Raw genomic sequence first — 7,445 nt, 5'->3', positions numbered from 1 at the left:
ACTCCATAAAAGGATAAACCCCACTGGCATGTGTGTAAGTCCTATTACTTTTTATAAAAACTTTTGTTGATGAGGGAAGTCAGTCTGTAGGTTTATTTTATTGTAATGTCTTTATCTATGTTAATATCAGGGTTATGCTGACTTCATTAAAAGAGTTGTTAGGGTTCTCTTTTCTTCTATTTTGTGAATGGATTTCTAAGAGTTTCTATTATTTCTTATTGAAATGTTTTATTTAATTCAAAAATGAAGTAATTTGGAATTTTGTTTTTAGGAATGTCTTCAACCACTAATTGTACCATCATTAGTAGATATTGGCTTATTCATATTTTCTATTTTTATTTAATAAATCTAGCATTTTTTCTAAGGAGTATGTCTATTTAATCAAAATTGCTGAATTTAAAGACTTTAATATAATCCTTAATATTTTCTTTTATCCTTTAAGTTCTTGTAAGATCTACACTACTATCATCATTTACACCCTTTATATTAGCAGCTTGTGTTTTCCTTCTTTTTCTTGGTCAATATAGTGAAGGAGTTTACCAGTGTTAACCATTCAAAGTACCACGTTCGGTGTTTTTAAAAAATGTCTTCACTGTTATCTATTTCATTAATTTCCAGCTCCTATCTTTATTATTTTCATTGTCCTACTTTAGTTTAATTTTCTTTTCTGAGTTTCTTCCACTGAAGTTTAGGTCATTGATTTTAAACCCACTTCTTTTCTAAGATAAACGTAAAGAGATATGTTTACCTTCATTGTGTGGATTTGGTACATTGATTTCTACCTGAATTCCACAGTGATGAACGTGCTTGGTAAGACTTCAATCCTTGAAAATGAGACTTTGTAATAATGCATATGTATACCATTTTGGTGAATATTTCACATGCATTTGACAGAAATTCACATTCTGCAGACTGTAAAATCCAGTGCTATTTAAACGTCAATTCAATCAAGTTGTATGATAATTTTCAAATTGTATTCTCACTGATTCACTATCAATTAGGTTTGTCATTTTGAAGTTTTGAAATGTCTTACTGTGAGTGTGAATTTATCCGAGAGAGAGAGAGAGAGAGAGAGAGAGAGGGCAAGAGAGAGAACGGTAAGTCCCCGACTTACGAACTTTTGAGTTGCAAACTTTCACAGACACGAACTGACTTCACATTTGGTTTTATTAATGCATTACATTGCATATTTGTGCCAAATGTGTATAAGACTCACTTTGTCAGACTTACAAATGAATCTGACTTACAAACTTTCTCTGGGAACGGAACTCATTCGTAATTTGGGGACTTACTGTACAATTATCCCTTGTATCCATAGTAATATTTCATTCCGAAATTTACACAAAATAGATATGATATCCTATGGTAACTACTTTGCCTTTCTTATAATTGGTATCTGCATAATACTTTATTAATATTTAATTGATAAATTATTGTATATATACAGAACAATATGATGTTTGACATACACTACTCGATTAAATCAAAAGAATTCATACACATCCATCACTTCACATACATATGGGATAAGAATTTTTAAATATATTCTCTCAAGAGTTTTCAAATATAAAATGCATTATTATTAACTATAGTCACCTTGGTGAACAATAGATCTCCACATTTTATGCCTTCTACCTAGTTAGAATGTCGTTATCAGTTTCACCATTATCTCCTCTTTGCATGGTACATTAAAAAATTTATATTTGTTTTTAATGTGTGATTCTTATAAGCAGAAAAAATTTGTGTTTAGCTTCTTTGTTCTATTTGGCATCTGTCTTATATATGCAATATTTATTTGTAGATAACTTTTTTGAAAAGTAATTTAAATTTATTGCCTTATCAGCTATAGCACATTTTATTGATTTTAGTTGGTGTTTTAGGAATTTCAATATATATTGTATGCTTTTCCAAGTCTACTTAAACATTGTACTAGGTCTTAAAAAGTGTAAATTATAGATCCATTTACGTCTTCCAGTTCCCTTACATTATATTTATTATATGCATTACATATAAATCCATTAAGACCCCATAAAGTTACAAATTTTGGTTTGTAAGTATTTTTAATTATGATGAAAATATAGTCTTTTTATTTATACAGATACGTATTTTTTTAACAATCTCACTGTTTTCCTAAAGATCTAGGTTTTCTCTTGGTATTATTGTATTTGAACATGAACTGTTTTGAAATATTTTTTTGTAATGCATGATTTTTAAAAATAAGTTATTTTTATTTTCATTATGAAAATATAATTTTTCTCTTTCTTTCCTGAAAGGCATTTTGTTGAGTATAGAATTTAAGTGGACAGAGTTTTATTTGTTTTTTTCATTTTCTCTTTCAGGATCTTAAAGCTATTTTAAGATACTTAGTGCCTTCTGACCATCCTTGGTCCAACATTGTTTCCCTCATAGTGTCATTTTTCTTTGGCTGCTTCAATCCTTTTCTCTTTATATTGGATTTTTAGAGGTTTGATTGTGATGCTTCTAGCAATGATTTCCTTTGCTACTTGTGCTCTTTTGAGTCTGGTAAGTTTCTTACATTTATAAAGTATGACTTTTATAAAAATTGAGATTTTTTTCAGCTCTTTACTCCATCAGATATTTGCTTTATCCTCATCTCACTCTCCCCTGTTTCTAGGCTTCCACTCCACATATGTTAGCCTTTACCTCTCATTTTTTATTAGCACATGTTTGTAGTACATAATATTTGCATTCACTGTGTGGAGTTGGTACATGTACGTAGCAGATCTTAGTTCCCTTTTTCATCCTTTTCTTGCTTCCTTCCTTCTTTTCTTCTTTCATTTCTTGATCCAATTCTCATTTGAGGATGATCTATCATCCTAGTTCCTATTATTTGACTTCTATTTTGTTCTTTATTTATATTTTGGTTTCTTATATAAGAGAAACCATGCAATATTTAAGCTTGTATGTCTGATTTATTTCACTTTATGCTCTAGAGGTACATCCATTTTCCTAGAAATGATTCAAAGTTCACTCTTCTTTATGACAGAGTAGTGCTTCATTGTGTGTAAATATCATATTTTTTTTAACCATCCATCTGCTGATGGATATATAGGCTGCTTGCAAGATTTATCTGCTATGAATTGTGCAGCTCTAAAAATAGGTAGTATGGATCACTATAATATGATGTCTTTAATTCTTTCAGGAAGATACCTAGAATGGGAATATCTGGATAAAATGGAATTTTCTTGTTTTAGTTTTTTGAAGAATCTCCACATTGATTTTCCTAGTGGTTGTGGTTGCACTAGTATACATTCCTACAATAATATAGATAGGTTCCTTTTGATGTCTTTTTGATAAGTCTGTGACATTCTGTTCATTTTAAATTATTTTTCCTCTAGGCTCCTAGGAAAATTAATTTTCTTCTAGGCTTTCCTCTATTGATCTCAAATTTAGCATCTTATTTTAACATTTCACAGTGAACCTTAAAAATAAACATAAATTTCTTAAAGATTTACAGCTTTCATTTGATTGCTTTATATAATTTTTCTCTCTGTAAAACTGCTGTCTTTTCATTCACTGTGAGCAGATATTCCTTTACTTACTTGAGGTTAGTTAATATAATATTGCTTTGAAATCCACATATTTTAATTCTATGCACTGATTCATATCAGGGATGGTCATCTTTGCCATATTATCTTGATAATGAGCATATTTCCTGCATCCTTATAAATCAAGAAATTTGTATCTTAGACATTTAAGCATTATACTATGGATGATTTGGACACTGGGAATTTCTGGTTGGTCTGAAACTGCCATTTCTCTTGGTAGCAACTCAACTCTCACATCAGTGTTTTATCTTTAGCTGGGGTCTGTCCCATACATGCATATTTCAGAGGTAAGTCAGAGATTTGGGCGTAATTTACAGAAAGAATTCAGGGTTTTTATTTTCTTTTTCTCTTATCAGGATATGTTTCCTTTTATGCAGCCATAATTTTCCTTCCAAATTCCAGCCTCCAGGAGAGAAATACTATAGATTTTTCCATGAAAAATTTAATCATCTAATGAAGTGCTAGATTTCACCTGCCCTTAGTGTAAAAGGCATAAAAACGGATAGCTCACCTTGTGCTATTCCCTTTTTTCCAAATCTCTACCTCCTTCCTTGTTTGGTTGTGAGCTCTTTGTTGCCCTCAATCTTGATTTTGTTTGTTTCATATTTCATCTGTAGCCTGTAGTGCCTATACTTGGGAGGATATCATCCTTTAGAAAGTCTCAATCATTCCAGAAAAGGTACTAGCCTATTTGCATTTAATGTGATTGTTAATCTGACTGGTTTAAACCTGAAATTCTGCTGTTTGTTTCCCATTTTTGTTATGACTTTTCTTTTGCAGCTTTATTTTGTGTTCAGTGAGTATTTCTTATTATTGCATTTCTTGTCTTGATTGGTGTATTAGTCATACCATTTTGTTTTGCTTTGGCTGTTAAGTGTGTGAATGCATTTTCTCTGTGATGTACAACATGTGTGTTTATCACATTGTATCTTCAAATAACATTGTATCCCTTCAAATATAATATATAAACCGCACAATAATGTATTTCCATTACCTACTCTTTTTTGTGCTTTTTTTTGTACACATTTTGCCTCCATATGTACTTAAAGCCACAATATATTGTTATTTCTGTTCCTGAAATTTAATTCACTTTAAAAAATAGATTTTAAAAATTATATTATGTTTACTCAAATATTTATCATTTCCAGCTTCAACATTTCTTTTTGTGGACCAAAATTTACATCTACTATATATTTACTTCCCCCCCAAAAAATCCCTTTAACACTTTTTCTATGTTTACCTAGAATTAACAGACTCTCTCGGCTGTTGTCTGTTTAAAAATGATTTTACTTTGCATTGAGATCTAAGAATTATTTTCACTGCTCACACACTTTCAGGTTGATAGTTTTCCTTTTCATTCATTACTTTAAAGATGTTATTGAATGGTCTCCTGGCCTCTGTGATTTCACATAAAAATTCAGCCCTCATTTGAAGCATTGTCCCCTTGTGTTAAAATATCTCCCCACCTGGCTATTTTTATTTTATATTATTATTTTATTTTATACCATTGTAGTTCAGAAATTTGATTTGAAATGCCTTAATGTATTTTACTTTGAGTTATCTCAAATTGGTTTTTGTTTATCTTCTTGGCTCCTTTTTATTTTTTGTATCAGGGATCGAACTCGGGACCTTGCACTTGCGAGGAAGGCAGTGGCACCACTGAACTAAATCCCCAGGCCTCTTCTTGGGTTCTTTTGTTAACATTTTTCATCAAAGTTGAAAAACCATTTCTAGAACAGCTAATTCACTGTCAAAATTCAAAATGTAGAATTCTTGTAAAATGGATTTAAATTACCAACAAGACTAATGAATCCCTCTTTTCTCTGAGCTGGCTCTCTCTGCAGAGTCTACAAAAGACTTAATCACAACTTATTTGTCACCATGAAGGAGATAGCATATAAAAATAAAAACCTGATTAAGATGCTTATTATTGTTTGGAAGAAATAAGAACAAAAGAGAATACCTCTCATAAAGGCCAATCATTAAGAAACAAAACTTATGTTTATAATAAATGTGGCTTCAACAAAGCCTAACTTCTAACCAATCATATTAGGAATTTCTTCCTCTAGTAATAAGCAAAATATTTAGAAGAAATGGTAGGGAAATGGAGTGTGGCCACTAAAGATAGAAGTTTCCACACCAAATAACATACACAGAGGGGCCTTGTCAGTACCTTTGATTCATTAAGAGATTGCTAGTATTAGAAGTCATAAGGACATATATTAAACTAGAGAAAAGTTTGAGGGGAATTAGATATAGAATTTTGAGAGGGCCTAGTGTATGGATCTTGCTTGAGAAACTGGCTAATTCCTAAATTTCCTTAACAATTTTAAGGACTGTTGGTATCACAAACATAAAAAAAAATATTATGAATGAAAGTTTATGCTGAAAGGATAGTAGAAAATGAGGGGATTGGTTTCATTTGTTCATGTGCATTCTTATTCTCTTCAAAGGAACAGCTGATGACCTGAACTAAGCTGAGAAGATCCATAAAATAAGATACATATACAGGGAGGAACTCACATTGAGGAAATGAAATAAGTTTAGCTTTGGGCGTAATGATTTCAGAGCCACAAAAAGAAACCTTATGGAAATATCCAAAAGCTATTGGATATTTGGATGCATAATGGATTAAGATACTGTGTTATCTCGGACTCTGTCAACAACTGAGTAAGTAAATAATTCAGTAAGAAGTCAAAGTTTGTTTAGGAGTTAGGTAAATTGAAGTTGTTGGTATTAGTTAACCACTTATGTAGGTTAATTCTTGTAGTTCAAAATAGCAGTGCTGAAACAAAAAGGTATACTTCAAATAATTATCAGATACCACTTCTTCTTGGTTATCTCCTTTGATAAAAGCAGCATATCCAAGAGGCAAAGTTAGTACTAGCTCCAAAAAGATCAATTTGGCAATAAAGCTACCTCTCCTTTGGGGCATAGGATAAGAAATTTTAAATGCTTCTCTGATGGTGAACAAGATCATAGGTTTAAAACCTTTTTTTCTAAGTATTGAATGATGTATGAGTGTATATTCCATACTTGCTATGTCAGTGTTTTAAGAACACACCAAGGTTTTAGTGACATATGTGTATGTGAAATGTGTCCTACTCAATCATGTGGAATACAGGAAAGAGGAATGGACAACATGAAAATAATACCACGGTGTCTATCTGGTTCCACCTCTTCCTGGCTGTGATTTGAGGCAAGTTTTCCTCTCACTTGATTATTCTCATACATAAGCGGAAGGGTTTGGATTTGCAAAACATGAAAATCTTTCTTAATTTATTACTCTCTTCCATGCAAAATCAAGTATCTAGGGGCAAATTATACAGTAATGTATCTGTGTGATTCAATTTGCCTTGTATTTATTTATCCACTACAGTTAGTTTTTAAAATATAGAAAGCAATCAAGGAAACCATATCTGGAAGAATTTCATGAAAAAACATGTTAATAGTTACAAAGTGATAGGACAATTGACATAAATTGGGTCTATGCATCCCTTTTTCCTGGGCAAGAAGAACCAATATAGTGAAAATGGCCATACTTCCAAAACTGCTTGAAATCCCAACAGTATATTTCACAGAACTAGAGAAAACAAGTCAAAAATTCATTTGGAACCAGAAAAGACCTAGAATAGCAAAAGCAATTCTAGGCAACAAAGACATGACAAGGGATATCACAATCCCCAGCTTGAAACTATACTACAAAGCTACTGTGATAAAAACAGCATGGTACTGGCAAAGAAATAGGCCCAAGGATCAGTGGAATAGATTAGAAGATGCAGAAACAACTCTAGACACTCTCAGTCACTTCATCTTTGACAAAGGAGCCAACCACCCTCACTGGAGGAAAGATAGCCTCTTTAATAAAATGTGCTG

This window comes from Heterocephalus glaber, unplaced genomic scaffold, assembly GCF_053883595.1.
Source record: "Heterocephalus glaber isolate CG9 unplaced genomic scaffold, H.glaber_assembly_v1.0 deba00001504, whole genome shotgun sequence".
Taxonomy (NCBI): domain Eukaryota; kingdom Metazoa; phylum Chordata; class Mammalia; order Rodentia; family Bathyergidae; genus Heterocephalus; species Heterocephalus glaber.
This window is presented reverse-complemented; position numbering follows the sequence as displayed.